The sequence below is a fragment of the Sturnira hondurensis genome, unplaced genomic scaffold (genome assembly GCF_014824575.4).
Source record: "Sturnira hondurensis isolate 20B ecotype Veracruz unplaced genomic scaffold, ASM1482457v3 Scaffold0022258, whole genome shotgun sequence".
In the NCBI taxonomy this organism is placed as follows: domain Eukaryota; kingdom Metazoa; phylum Chordata; class Mammalia; order Chiroptera; family Phyllostomidae; genus Sturnira; species Sturnira hondurensis.
In genome coordinates, this window is record NW_028094889.1 from 803,887 (window position 1) to 819,210 (window position 15,324).

A 15,324-nucleotide genomic window follows, 5' to 3' on the forward strand; every position below is an offset into this window, starting at 1 on the left:
TAAGTATTGTGCTTTTCTAAATATACCAATTACATTGCTCCTTCTTGCCTTTTAATTCTCCATTTCTCTGTCCTGGTCACTTTACATTAGAATACAAGGTATTTTTTTCTTAAATTATATTTTATTCATTATGCTATTACAGTTGTCCTGATTTTCTCTTTTTAGCCCTCTTCACCCAGCACACCCCAATATTCTCAGGCAATACCTTCACCATTGTTCATGTCCATGAGTCATGCATATAAGTTCTTTGGCTACTCCCTTTTCTATACAGTACTTTACATCCTCATGGCTATTCTCTAACTACCTATTTGTGCTTCTTAATCCTGTGACTTCTTCACCCATTCCCCACACCCCCCTCCCTAATGGCAACCATCAGAATGCTCTCTGTATCTATGATTCTGTCTCTGTTCTTGTTTGATTAGTTTGTTTTTTAGATTCAATTGTTAATAAATGTATATTTTTGCCATTTTAATTTCATAGTTTTTATCTTTTTTTTCTTAAATAAGACACTTTAATAGTTCATATAATAATGGTTTGGTGGTGATGAACTCCTTTAGTTTTTTCTTGTTTTTGCCTGCCTTTTGATTCTAAATGATAGCTTTGATGGGTAGAGCAATCTTGGCTGTAGGTCCCTGCTTTTCACAAATTGCCATATTTCTTGCCAATTCCTTTTAGCTTGCAAAGTTTCTTTTGGGAAATCAGCTGAAAGTCTTATGAGAACTTCCTTGTAGGTAACTAATGGCTTTTCTCTTGCTGCTTTTAAGATTCTGTCTTTATCTCTAGCCTTTGTCATTTTAATTATGATGTGTCTTGGAGTGGGACTCTTTGCATCCATCTTATTTTGGACTCTCTGTGCTTCCTGGATTTGCATGTCTACTTCCTTCACCAAATTAGGGAAGTTTTTTTTTCATTTTTTTCAAATAGATTTCTAATTTCTTCCTCTTTCTCTTCTTCTTTTGACAACCCTATGATGCACCATCTTGAACTTGTCCCAAAGATTTTGTATACTATCTTCATATTTTTGGATACGTTTCTTCTTGTTGTTCTGATGGATTGCTTTTTGTTTCCTTATGTTCCAATAATTTATTTGATTCTCAGCTTCATTCTCTCTACTGTTGTTTCCCTGTAAATTGTTCTTCATTCTGATTAGTGTATCCTTCATTTCTGACTGGGTCTTTTTTATGCTGTTGAATTCCTCACTAAGTTCCATGAGCATCCTCATAGCCAGTGTTTTGAACTCTGTATCTGATAGATTGCTTATCTCCATTTTGCTTAGTTCTTTTTCTGGAGTTTTTATCTGTTCTTTCATTTGGGCCATGTTTCTTTGTCTCCTTATTTCAGCAGCCTCCCCGTGTTTGTTTCTGTGTATTAGTTAGAGCTTCTTTGACTCCATGTCTTGGCAGTGTGGCCTAATGTCATAAGTGTCCTGTATGGTCCAGTGGCACATTCTTCTCTATCACCCAAGCTGGATATTTGAGATGCACCCTTGGTATGTGCTGATTACACCCTCCTCTTGTAGTTGAGCCTTGGTTGCTGTTGGCAGATTAGTGGGAGGAATTTACCCAGGCCAGTCAGATGCAAGAATTGGCTGTGATTGCTTACCACCAGTATCTACCCTCTGTGGAGGATCAGCTGTGTGGTGGTGCTCTGATGTGGTCTGTAGCTCTCTACTATTGTGCTGGCCCTGGAGTTTCCTGGGTGGTGCAGGGCAAGGTCAGCCCCCATCTGTATTTTGGCCTGGGATACCCTGCCTGAGCTATAATGCAATCTGAAATGGCTGCTGCTTGTGCTGGGCTTGAAGATTCCCAGGTGAAGCCAAGCTATGAATCTAGGCTGGCTGTGCCAGTGTCAGGCCTACAGTGTTAGCTAGATCAATGGAGCCTCAGATATGGCAGCAGCCTACTGGCTCTGTTGGGGGAGAGTTCACAAAAGGGATAGTGGTCTCTGGTCACCTTAATGTCAGACACTTCAGTTTCTCCTGCATGCCACTGGTGCCCTTCAAGCTGAAGGGCACCCTGGTGCTAAAGCTCAGAGGAAGTGAGTCTGAGTAGGTGGGTCCATGTGTAGATTTGGTTCTGTATGATGGTTATTCATGGTTTAGTTATAATTTTGGTGTGATTGTATGAGGAAGCAAGAATCACATTTACTTATATGTTGCTATCCCAATTTTATTTTTTGCACATGGATATGCAATTATTCCAACATTATTAAAGAGACATTCCTTTTCCCATTGTGTGGCTTTGGCTTCCTTGCTAAAGATCAGTTGATCATTAGAATCATGCCTCATGATATATTTTGAAATCAGAACATGTGATGCTTCCAGTTTTGATCTTCTTTCTCCAGATTGCATTGGCCATTCAAAATCTTTTTTGGTTCCATATTAATTTTACAATTGATTTTTATATTTCTGTAAAGAATATCATTGTAATTTTCATGGGGATTTCACTAAATTTCTAGATCACTTTGGGTACCTTTTAATGTAAATTCTTATAATCCATCAATACAGGACATCTTTTCATTTATATGTGTCTTCTTTAATTTTCTTCATCAATATTTTATCATTTTTTTAAGGATTTTATTTATTTATCTTTAGAGGGGAAGGGGAGGAGAGAAGGAGAGAAACATCAATGTATGGTTGCCTCTTGTGAGTCCCCTGCCGGGAACTGGCCTGCAACCAAGGCATGTGCCCTGACTGGGAATCAAACCGCGATCGTGTGGTTCGCAGGCCCACGCTCAATCCACTGAGCTACACCAGCCAGGGCAATATTTTATAATTTTTTAATGCACAAACATTTCACTTTTTTATTAAGTTTATTCTTAATTACTTTATTTTTTGCTACTAAGAATGAAATTGTTTTATTAATTTGGGGGGGTAGTTTATTGTTTATGTATGAAAATGTAAGCAATTTTTGTGTTCTGATCTTTTATCCCACAACTTTACTCAATTTATTTATTAGCTCTAATACTTATTTTGTTGCATATTTAGAATTTTTTGCATATATACTCCTGTCATCTGTAGACAGAGGTAATTTTGCTTCTTTCTTTCAAATTTGAATGCATTTTACTTATTTTTCTTGTCCAATTGTCCTGACTAGGACTTCCAGTAGTGTGTTGAATTACAAGTGTTGAGAATGGGCATCCTTGCCTTGTACCAGATCCTGGCAGAGAGAACTTCCAGTTTTTCTGCATTGGTTATGATGTTAACAGTGGGCTTCACAAATGGCCTTTAATGTATTATTGAGGTAAGTTTCTTCTATACCTATTTGGTTAAGAGTTTTTAATGAAGAATGGGTGTCGAACTTAGACAAATGCTTTTTCTGTGTTAATTGACATAATCATGTGTTTTTTTCTTTTAGTCTATTAATGTGTCATTCTGTATTACATTGCTTGACTTGCATGTGTTGCACCATCTTTACATGCCAGAGGAAATCTCATCTGGCCATAGTATATAATTCATTTAATGTGCTGTTAAATTTGCTTTGCTATTTTATTGGGAATTTTGCATCTGTGATCATCAGGGATCTTGGTCTGTAGTTTTCTTTGTTATGGTTTCTTTATCTGGCTTTGGTATCAAGGTAATACTGACTTTTTAAGATGAGCTTAAACTCTCACTAGTTTCTGATTGTACTAGATTATCCCATTCTTCTATAATTGTCCCAAGTCCAGAAATGCCATTTAATTTGTTTAAAATAGAAATTTTCTTTATCTTCATTAATTAATTTCCATTAGTTTATTAAAAATCAGTTTACTTCCTCTCCTGGCTAAAATCATGATCTTTCTTTTACAATTAATTAGTTTATTTCTCTTCTGTAAAAAGATGATTGTGAAAATGAGAACCTTAATACCAAGGTAGAAAATAGATAATACTTATGGAAAGAATGGTCTGTGGTGGTGACAGTGGAGTAAAGTATCCTTCAAACCATTATTTTAGCAAGTTTCCCTTTTCATTCTTTGGACTGAAAGGTAATTTGTGCTCCAGGGTAATGGTGACAGAGGCAGCGAGTGGAGCAGGTAGCTCTCCCAGGTTGGGAGGGAAGCAGAGAGGTGCAGTATAAAGGCATGCTTTAAAGAAAGCAGAAGGTCTCAGCTCTGTTGGCATCATCTTGTTTGCCAAGATGGCATCCTCAATCCTGGAACCTTCTCCTAAGTTCAGATTCTTGGTTTCATGCTTTTAGCACCCCATCCTGAAGTGGCCTCTTCAAATCAAACAACCATCCAGATATCAGAACCCATTTTATCACAAAAAATATATAAATGCAGGTTCATTAAAGGTAAGTTTTATGATCACACTTCATTGAGAATTCTTAGCAAATAATTTGTCCATAGAAAAAAATGTAGGACATTAAAAACCTACATTTCACTCTTCTACATTTTGCTCGATCTGCAGGCAGACTGCTTCTCTGGTGTCCCACACATGGCTTCTCCTTGCCATAGACACCCTTCCTAATGAGCTTTCGCTTTTGTTACAGGGTCAAGCTGTGTAGTTTCAGTGAGTACAAGATCTACCCTGAACAAAGGAGGCGCTACACCAGGACCAACAAGAAGGTTTTCCAATTTCTTAATGCAAAACCCAAGTAGGCATTCCTTTCCAACAGGAATCCTTGACAGATAAACTGGACTGTCATCTATTGAAGAAAGCACAAAAAGAGACAGTCAGAAGAAATCCAAAAGAAGAGAACCCATCGTGCAAATTCAGAGGGCCATTACTGGTGTGTCTCTTGTTGATACAATGGCCAAGAGGAACCAGAAACCTGAAGTTAGGAAAGCTCAAGAGAACAAGCTCCTGGCACTGCCAAGGAAGCAAGAAAGGCTAAGCAAGCATCTAGAAAGACAGCAATGGCTGCTGCTAAGGCTCCCACAAAGGTAGCACCTAAGCAAAAGATTATGAAGGCTGTGAAATTTTCTTCTCCTCATGTGGGTGGAAAATGCTAAGTTGACTAATCAAATTTTTATTTATTTATTTATTTTTATTTTTAAATTTTTAAATTGTTTTCAAATTTTTAAATACAAAGTTAAGAATTTAAAACAAAAACAAACAGAAAAAAACCCCTACATTTCTGTTAAAGTTACTCCTCCCTGAATAACATACAGCTAGATCTTACCATAAATAATTGTAGGGTTAGATCTTTTATCATCTCATTAAAAATTCCTGATGGTTGTAATTAATGGGTTAATAATATAACATCATATATGCATCTTATAGATTATATATGTATTTAATAGGTTTTTGAAAATTATTTATATCAGCAGTCACTGTGGTTATTTTACTGTCTCAGACATCTCTTCAGTCTCTTTACTTGAAAAATATACAGGTGGGATTGCAGACTGGTACAACCACTATGGATAACAGTATGGAATTTTCTCAGAAAACTAAAAATGGATCTGGAATCAGCAATTCCACTGCTAGAATTATATCCTAAGAACCCTGAAACACCAATCCAAAAGAACCTATGCACCCCAATATTCATAGTAGCACAATTTACAATAGCCAAGTGCTGGAAGCAACCTACGTGTCCATCAGTAAATGAATGGATCCAAAAACTATGGTACATTTACACAATGGAATTCTGTGCTGCAGAACGAAAGAAGGAGCTCCTACCCTTTGCAAAAGCATGGATGGAACTGGAGAGCATTATGCTGAGTGAAACAAGCCAGGCGGTGAAAAACAAATACCATATGATCTCACTTTTAACAGGAAGCTAAACAACAAAACAAACAAGAAAGCAAAATATATCCAAAGACACTGAAATGGAGAACAGACTGACAGTGACCAAAGGGGAGAGGGGAAGGAATTCCAGGGGAAAGGGGTAAGGTTTTACAGGAACAAGTATAAAGGACACATGGACAACAACTAAGGCGGGTGGAAATGGGAGGGAGGTGGGGAGCACTGCACGGGGGGTGGGCTGGGATGGAAATGAAAGACAGAAAACTAGTTGACCAACAATTAAAATAAACACATTTAAATTAAAAAAGAAAGATATACATATGAAGAATATATAGTATCTAGATTATAGGTCATATTTTCCTATTTCTTTGAAAACTCAGTAATTTTTCATGGTATGCTGATGTTCAGGGGTATTAAATTATGTCATCTTTCTTCAAATGATATTGACTTTTATGCTAACAAGCAATTGATTTATTAGTGGGTTCACTTGATCCTACCAAGTTGGCCTATTTCTGTTTTGTCTATATTTCTTTTGCCTTTGCTCCAATAGAACATGCCTTATTCCAGAGCATATTCTTTTTTTATGTCTGAATAGCATTTTTAATGTATTTCATTAATTATGCTATTACAGTTGTCTTATTTCCCCCCTTAATTCCCTTCCACCCTGCACACCCCCTCCCACTCACATTTCCCCACTTTAGCTCATATCCATGTGTCATAAGTTCTTTAGCTTCTACATTTCCCATACTATGCTTGCCCTCCCTCTGTCTATTTTCTCCCTACCATCTATGCTACTTATTCGCTGTACTTTTCCCCCCTCTCTCCTTCCACTCCCCTGTTGCTAAGCCTCCATGTGATCTCCACTTCTATGTTTCTGCTCCCGATCTAGCTGCCCTCTTAGTTTGCTTTTGTTTTAGGTGTGGTTGTTAATAACTGTAAGTTTGCTGTCCTTTCACTGTTCATATTTTTTATCTTCTTTCTCTTAGGTAAGTCCCTTTAACATTTCATATAATAAGGGCTTGGTGATGATGAACTCCTTGAATTTGACCTTATCTGAAAGGCACTTTATCTGCCCTTCCATTCTAAATGAAAACTTTGCTGGATAGAACATCTTGGATGTAGGTCCTTGCCTTTCATGACTTGGAATACTTCTTTCCAGCCCCTTCTTGCCTGTAACGTCTCTTTTGAGAAATCAGCTGACAGTCTGATGGGAACTCCTTTGTAGGTGACTGTCCCCTTATCTCTTGCTGCTTCTAGAATTCTCTCCTTCATTTTAATCGTGGCTAATGTAATTATGATGTGCCTTGGCCTGTTTCTCCTTGAGTCCACCTTCTTTGGGACTCTCTGAGCTTCCTGGACCTCCTGGAAGTGTAGTTCCTTTGCCAGATTGGAGAAGTTCTTCTTTATTATTTGTTCAAATAAGTTTTCCAATTGTTGCTCTTCCTCTTCCCCTTCTGGTACCCCTATAATTCAGATGTTGGAACCTTTAAAGATGTCCTGGAGGTTCTTAAGCCTCTCCTCATTTTTTTAAATTCTTATTTCTTCATTCTTTTTTGTTTGGTTGTTTTCTTTCTTCCTTCTGGTCCACAGTGTTAATTTGAGTCCCAATTTCCTTCCCATCATTATTGGTTCCCTGATTCACTAATTAAACTACAATAATTATACTATGTAGAATAAAATAAGATAGAAACTATTTACTAATAAGATTAATAGTTAAATCATCTTTATTTATAAAATACTATCTTGAGACTGTGACTCCATTAAGCTTCAATTTGAGCATAAGTATAATTGCTTAAGTAACAACCATCATGAAAACTAAAAATTAGAGAAGTAAAAATTACATTTGAAGACAGAAAAAAGAATGTCAAGTTTCTTGTGGTTTTGGACGTTCCTTTTATAGTAGGTTATTTCTAGGTGAAATCGACCCTGATGGGTTAATCAACATGGGTAGATGCCCAATACACATCTGCTTTCAAGGTATGGGGGTAAGGGAAAATCTGGCCCTTGGAGGAAGATAATGAAGAAAAACTCTCAGTGAATAAATATTTCTTACTGAAAATGGAGGAAATGGTGGACCATGAAAGTCTCTTGAGGGAAAATAATCATGAGAAGCTCTACACATCCTTCCTGGAGGTGAAGGAAAAGAAAGACCTCTTCTCATATGTAGGTCCCTTGCATCCATTGGAGATAATGAAATTCTGATTGGAAGAACAAAGCCAGCCCTGGTCACATCATTTTGGTGGGGAGAGATTCAGCAAACACATTTAAATTTACAAGATTGTCTTTGTTAACATTTCTATTGGATTCCATTTCCAAAGACATTGGCCCATTTGCTTTATACACTGATGGCACAGTAAAACTTCTGAGTTCTTCTGGTCCAGATAGTCTAACAGTATTACAATAAAATCTGTTTTCCCTTTGTGGAGGACGAGCTAGATTATAATAGGTTTGGCCCGATGGAGTAATTATCATTTTATGATCCTATTCCCATGGAGGTGAAAGGGAATGAGAGTCAGAGCTGCCCTTTGAGGATCAGATAACTTATCCTAGATTGATTCTCCTCTTTCATTAGTAATCCAATGGTCCAGAGGATTTCCTGAGCCTCTTGAAACTCTTGCTCATCTCCCTGGAAGCAAAGGTTAGAGTCTGAGTGGACCCTCCAACAAAGGAGTTCCCATCAGACTGTCAGCTGATTTCTCAAAAGAGACGTTACAGGCAAAAACGGACTGGAAAGAAGTATTCCAAGTCATGAAATCCAAAGACCTACATCCAGGATTGCTCTATCCAGCAAAGCTTTCATTTAGAATGGAAGGGCAGATAAGGTCAAGTTCAAGGAATTCATCATCACTAAGCCCTTATTATATGAAATGTTAAAGGGACTTATCTAAGAAAAAGAAGATAAAAATATGAACAGTGAAAGAACAGCAAACTCACAGTTATTAACAACCACACCTAAAACAAAAGCAAACTAAGAGGGCAGCTAGATCAGGAGCAGAAACATAGAAGTGGAGATCACATGGAGGCTTAGCAACAGGGGAGTGGGAGGAAGAGAAGTGGGGAGAAGGTACAGAGAATAAGTAGCATAGCTGGTAGGTATAAAATAGTTGGGGAGAGGGCAAGAATAGTATGGGAAATATAGAATCGAAAAAACTTGTGAAACATGGACATGAACTAAAGGGGGGAATGGTGGGGGAGGGGTGTGCAGGATGGAGGGAAATGAAGGGTGTAAATGGGACAACTGTAATGGCATAATCAATAAAATATATTTTAAAAATGAAATAAAGAAATTCTTCCAATTAAAATAAAAAAGTTATACAGGAGAGAAAAGTTATTGATTCAGATGGTTGACCCAATAGTGAGAAACAATATGGGAAATGCTTTTTATCAAATGCCATATTTGGAACACCAACTACATAAGAATCTTTCTAAAAGTTTAAATTTAATCTCTGTTTTAGTTCATTTTTATCTGATGTAATAATTTTTTTCTTTAAATCTTTGAGGTTTCTTTTAGCAGCCTGAGCTGCCAACCTATTATAATGTGTGTTTTTTTCTCACGGGAAATAATCTGCCTTTGATAAGAATGAATGGTTCTTTCCAATTCTTCTTTAGACTTTTTCTTTCACTTTCTATAGGTCTCCAGTTCTTCAGCTGCATGGCTGATCTATCTATTTATCTGCTTTAGAAAGTTTTTCCTTTCTCTAACCAGTAATGCTATTCTACTGTTAATTTCTGTGAAGAGTAATTTCATTTTCTTGATATAGTATATTCATTAAGTTTGTGCTGAGGCTTTCGACTTCCATTTTCAAGATATTCATTTTCTGACTGCAAAGATGCTTGTTCAGTCTGGAGATTTTTAATACACTCTATAAGTGATTCCTTTGTTTTATGAACTACAGTTAATAAGTGTAAATTGAGTTTCTCCTTCTAGGAGAAAAAAAGCCTTTAACCTAGCAGCATAATTGAGCTTCTTCAAAGCTTCTTTTGGTTGATTATCTAAGAGTGCACCATTTTCTGAATCACTCTTCATTTCCAATTTCAAGTTATCATCAGTTAAGTCTTCTCCAAGAACAGTAGTCCAATCTTTCATCTTTAGAAAGCATTCAGTCAGACTTGATCTGATATTCTTTTTCATATAGAACTTGTTTTGCATATATTTTGGAGTCTTCAAATATTGTTTTCCGTTTATTGACTTCACTCACTTGTTCTTTCAATTCTTCAGTATCTTGTAAAAGCTGTTTCTGGCTTTCCTGGAGTTGGGAATTTTCACTCAAAACATCTTTTATAGTTATCTTAAGTCACTTCATTCATTAAAAATATTTTGAAAGTTGTTTTGGCTTCAGATACTTGTGATTTGAATGATTTTGATTCATATGCTAAGGTCTGTATCCTTTTTGAAATATCTGCCATCAATTCTTGTTTAGAATGTTTAGGTTGCTCTTCCTTTAATCTTTTTCTAGAAACATTATTTTATCTTCAAATTCAGGTTTGGAACTTTTCAAAGTTCAGTTTTCAATCAGTTTTTCACTGATTGCCTCCCAGCTTTGAGTTTCTGTTGACTCCATCTCAAAACTGTAATTCTTCAATGACTCTAAGCCCTCATACGCTTTTTGTAAGAGGCTAAATTTTTCAAGTAGTTTACATTTTTATGTAATTAGTATAAAAAGTTCTACAGCAAACTTGTTCTCTCTTTTCACATAAAGCCAGCTTCTAATTGATCAAAAACTTCACAAAGACAAGAAAACATAAAATCCAACAATAGCTGCACATATCAGCAATTTCCATGGAAAACCATAAGGATTAGGAACTATTCTCATATCTTCAGGCAAGGCTGCCTCAAGTAGCTTTTCCAGGACCAGCCCCAAGTATGGGTAAGGGGCAGTCCTGGGCTCCCAAGGTGTCCTGGGCAACCTTGAATATATGCAGTTGCTATACTCAAGGTTGCTTTGGATATAGCAGCAGCCCCCAGGGCCTGGCTAAAACACATCAGTGGCAGAGAACACACAGAGTTCTGTCCAGAACCCAAACCCTTACCAGGCAACTGGACTAAACCCCTGCAGAGCTTGCTGTGTGGGTTTGCAGGAAGGAATTTGGCCAATAGGCCTCAAGTGTCTACACTGCTTACAGCAGGTCCTAATCTTCTACCTTACACTTAGCATCTAAATGATCCAAAAAGTCCCTGCCAGCACTTCTATCTGGGGGAATGGTGCCCTTCCAAGTGCTTACCCTAAAGACAGGCAATTAAGTTCCTCCTCCTATGTCCCTTGCTCTTATTCAGCTGCTGTCTTAGTATTGGAGCTCAGAGTAAGTGAGTTTTGAACGAGTAAATCTGTGCATGGGCCCTTCAGGAAGAATACCTGGGACTCCAGAATCCCTCTACTTACTCAGCCAGTGTCCCTACTGTTTTTCATAGAGAGAAGTTTGGGGAACCCTGGGCTTCGGGACCTGGCATGGGGTTGGTTATCTTGCTCCTCAGAGGGAGACTTCTCTAGCTGAAATATTCCTCCCATTTCTTAACCACCACATCATGCGTGTGGGGCTTGCCCACTGTATGTCTTTGCCCTTCCTATCAGTCTTGATGTGGATTCTTCTGTAGATCCTTAATTATAGGACTTCTGTTCAGCTAGACTTCAGGTGGTTCTCAATGATAGCTGTTATGTAGTTTAGTAGATAGCTGTTCTGATAGTTGTTCTGTAGTTTAATTTTGATGTGGCCATAAAAAGAGGAGAGCACAGTGTTCCTACCAGTCATCTTGACTAGAAGTCCTTTAGAAGCTATTCAATGCCAAATTCCATTTAAAAAGCAGGTTAAGAGTTATGAAAATACATTCATCCTTTTGTTTAACAAATGTTTATTGAATGCTTCATGCTCAGGAGCTCTTCCAGGGTAGCAGTGAACCAGAGAACTAAACAATAAGGACTCCCTGTCTTCTGAGTGGCTCCATTCTACCTTGTGAGGTTAAGGAGAGTAAACTATCTAGTGCAGCAGATGCATCCAGTGCTGTGTGGGATATGGATGCTGGAAAGATTATAGAAAGTGTGTGTCACTGGTGAAGCAGTTTTAAAGAAAGCAGATGGGAAGACCTCACTAAGGGTTATTTTAGCAAATACTCAGGGAAGTAAGGAGATACCTGAGTGCAAAGTTCCCAACACCTGTCATGCATTTGAGGAATAGCAGGGAGGCCAGTGAGACTAGAGTCATGGGGTGGGTTTAGAAATGGTCCCAAGGTCAGTGTGGGGAAGTTTCTGGAGTCAATGAAAAGATCTTGGCTTTTACCTGAGCCAGATGGGAGCCACTGAGGAGCAGCTGGAGACTGCTGTGCAGAAAATAGACAGGTAGCAGGGAGGGAGGCAAAAAGCTGTAAAAGCCAGGGGGTGCTAGACTAGTGCAGGCAGGGAGATGGGAAAAGTGGCCAGATACTGGATCTGTTCTGAAGGTAGAAGAAACAGGTTGTCTTCCTTATATGAGAGGTGGGAGGTGAGAAAGAGAAATTAGAGCTGACTGTAAGATTCCTAGCCTGCTAACTAGAAGAATTGAGTTGCTGTTCCAGAGAAAGTTAATACTAAGGAGGGCTTAATTTGGGGTATGTGACATTAGTAAGCATACTAAACATTTCAGTAGAGCGTAGGTGGGCAATTAAAGATAGAAGAATGAGTTCAGATGTTTGCACTCAGATTGTATTTAAAGCCTGAGATGGGGGTGGTGGGGGAGGGAGTGAGGGTAGCTGCAGAAAAGATGAGGCCTAAGGTCTGTGAGGCCCTTTGCTTACTCCAACGATATAGAAAGAGTGCAGTAAGGACCTAGCCTGGGCAGTCTAACTATTGGGTCCTGGGCACATTGCTGAACCTCTCTGAACCTCTGAATCTGTCTCTGTAAGATGAGAATAGCTGTACCCACCTCCCTAAATTGTTAGGACTAATGAGGTAATTCATGCATGCACATTACTTACCTTAGCACCCACTTCTCAACTCCCCACTCCTAGCCTGAGTGATACAGTAGGGCCCATAGACCATTCCAAACCATCTGATTGAAAGCTTCTATAAGAAGCTTGGTAAAATTACAAGGGGAATATTCTCCACCTGCCTTAGCTATTTCCTTTCCAAGTCTTGCACTTTGCTGCTCTTGAGAGTGTAAGTCATCTTTCATAGACCCCTTTTCTTAGCTGAATGCCTATATCTCCTTTTCTTCCAGCTTTTCAAAACTTAGCTGGGTTTCTGTTCCAGTTTTGCAAACACTATTCTCATCTATGTGCCAAGATAAACTTGCCAGAGGGTTAATATGTTAATGGTGCTAGTGGGTATTCGGTTAGCCTTCCCAATCATCTGTAGTCAGTAGCTACAGGACCCCCTTCACACACTCCCCCAAAGTAGTTGCTGCCTAATAACCTGCTGTTTTCCATCAGAGGGTGGGGGAAGGTGAGAAACCAGGAAGCTGAGATTTCTGAGAGGATCTGGAGAAAGAGCAAAATATCATGTGCTGTGAAGTGCTTTTCACACACAACTGATAAATCATGCTGTTCTTGAAATTAAGATGTTGGCATTGAACAAACACAAACGTAGACTAAATATATGATTTTTCCATCCTGATTAACATCCCAATGGCCCTAACAATAGATCCACATAGTGAGAAGTGCTGTGGTATGCTTGGTCTTGTCTTGTTGCAGTTAGAAATATTGTAAGACCTAGTTAATCAGTGGAAGAAAAATAACTTGAAGGTGAAGTGCTTTCTGATAGCTCTTGTAGCATTCTTCCAAAATATACAGATTTAATGAAAAGAGGAAAAATTTAGTGTAGATAACACCAAAATTAAAAAAAACAAAACCTGTTTCTAGGGAAACAGCAATATTTTCATTTTTAATAGAAGGGGAATGTAACAATGAACATTGAGAATTCCAATTCTTGAACTCAAGAGTCAGGAGTTGAATAAATTCTCTCTTTTTTTGTAGATTTAACAAATTAACTCAGAAGTCTGTTCCTGGCAAAGCTTCTGAAGAAACAGATTTTGCAGCTCAGAATCTTGAAATTTCTAAATTACTTTTCTATAAAAGTGTGCTTTGTTTTTCATTATTATTATCAAAGCAAAAAAAATTGCTCATGTCTCCCATAACTTCAGAAAGCACAGATAAACAAAAACCAAAACAAAAAGATCAATGACCTCACCTGATGACCTCATGCTTTCAGTAAGCAGGTTGACTATTTCAGTTATCATGTTGGTATTTGTACTTTGAGATTTTTTTCCTGAGTACATTTTCCTCTACCATATGAGAAAATGCTATAAATTTTATGTGGGGACATGCATTTTCATTGTACAACATGCATCTTGAGAAAGTTTCCAGGTCAGTAGTGCATTGCCAGTGCAGTACAGTACTAGGGGCTGCATTCTAAGCCAAGCACAGTGTTTCTAGGTTGGTTTGTTAACATTAACAAGATGGACAGAGTCCCTGCCATGATGAAGCTGATAGTTGAGAAATTTCAAGATAGTTTATCAGCTTCATCAGTGAGAAATAGGAAACTGTAATACACCACAGTGATGGAGAAGAACAGGTATATGATAGAACCATAGATTTGTGGAAGGAGGTACTTAAGCTGAGACTTGAAAGGTAAGTCAGAATTAACCAGACAGAAGAGCAGAGGGGTAAAATTGGCTTAAAGGCTCTGTGAGGAAGCAAGCACTGGGGGTTCAGGAAATCGAGTGGAGGACAGTATGAGCATGGACAAGTGAGTTAGGGAGAAGGGTAACCACACTGCTGAGTCCAGGTCAAATATGAGATGAGCGCTGTAATATATAAGTGGGTGTTCAGAGTGTACCCTAAGCACACTGAGAAGCTGTGAAAGGTTTTGAGCAGGAGAATGACAGTCAAATTTGAGTTTTAGGAAAATTACTAGAGCTAGAACTTAAGTGTGGAGAGAGGCTTGGCAGGGCCCCAGACTGTGACAATGTTACAAAGGAAGAGGCCTATTCAAAGTTTGGAAAGTAGACATAGAGAGAAACAAGGTTGACTCAAGAAATACTTACAAAATAGATAGGAAACAACTTTCATTTTGTTTGTAATTGGCGAGAAGATAGGCCTGCACAACCCCCTAACAAAGGAATTGTCCCACTGCAGGGAGGGCTGTCAGCCAGGCCCTCCTGTCCTAACTACGTCCCAAGTTCCCTCTCTATTGGGCAGCTCATATTCAGTGACTGACTGAGGTGGAGCCACAAAAATCAACTGAACCTGGAACAATGTTCACAGACCATTCAGCTCCCACATCCCTTGAGGGTTCCATGAGGCCATTATTGGGCCTACATCACCACAGCTCAGGTTCTGCCTGTGCCTAGTCCTACCCCAACTTTCTCCTCCTCACAGAAGTCCACCCTAAGAGCATGGGAAGGAACTATGTGTGGCTTCTGGGTTTCTGGTGGCATTATTCATTCTCACTGAGAACTCAAACAGAATAACCAGGGTTGGGGAGAGCGATGTAGATGATGAGCTTAGCAGAAGTTGGAAGGGGGGGGGCTGTGAGATTGGGATGCTTATAGCATATTCTGTGGAGACACCAGTAGGTGAGTCAACTAGGTATTTGGTTTTGAGGTTAAGTATGATTTGAAGCTGCATGGTCAAAGATGTATTTCTTGCTGTTTTTTTGCTGGCATCTCTGTGCTTCTGCTATTCTGAAAGA

At 38.6% G+C, this 15,324-nt stretch overlaps 2 pseudogenes; one reads left to right on the top strand and one right to left on the bottom strand.

Annotated features, from left to right (window-relative positions):
* The first annotated feature begins 3,219 nt into the window (after positions 1-3,219).
* LOC118979332 (60S ribosomal protein L24-like) lies at positions 3,220-4,932 on the top strand (annotated as a pseudogene).
* Positions 4,933-7,637: 2,705 nt separating this feature from the next.
* LOC118979333 (melanoma inhibitory activity protein 2-like) lies at positions 7,638-10,494 on the bottom strand (annotated as a pseudogene).
* Between the last annotated feature and the right edge of the window lie 4,830 nt (positions 10,495-15,324).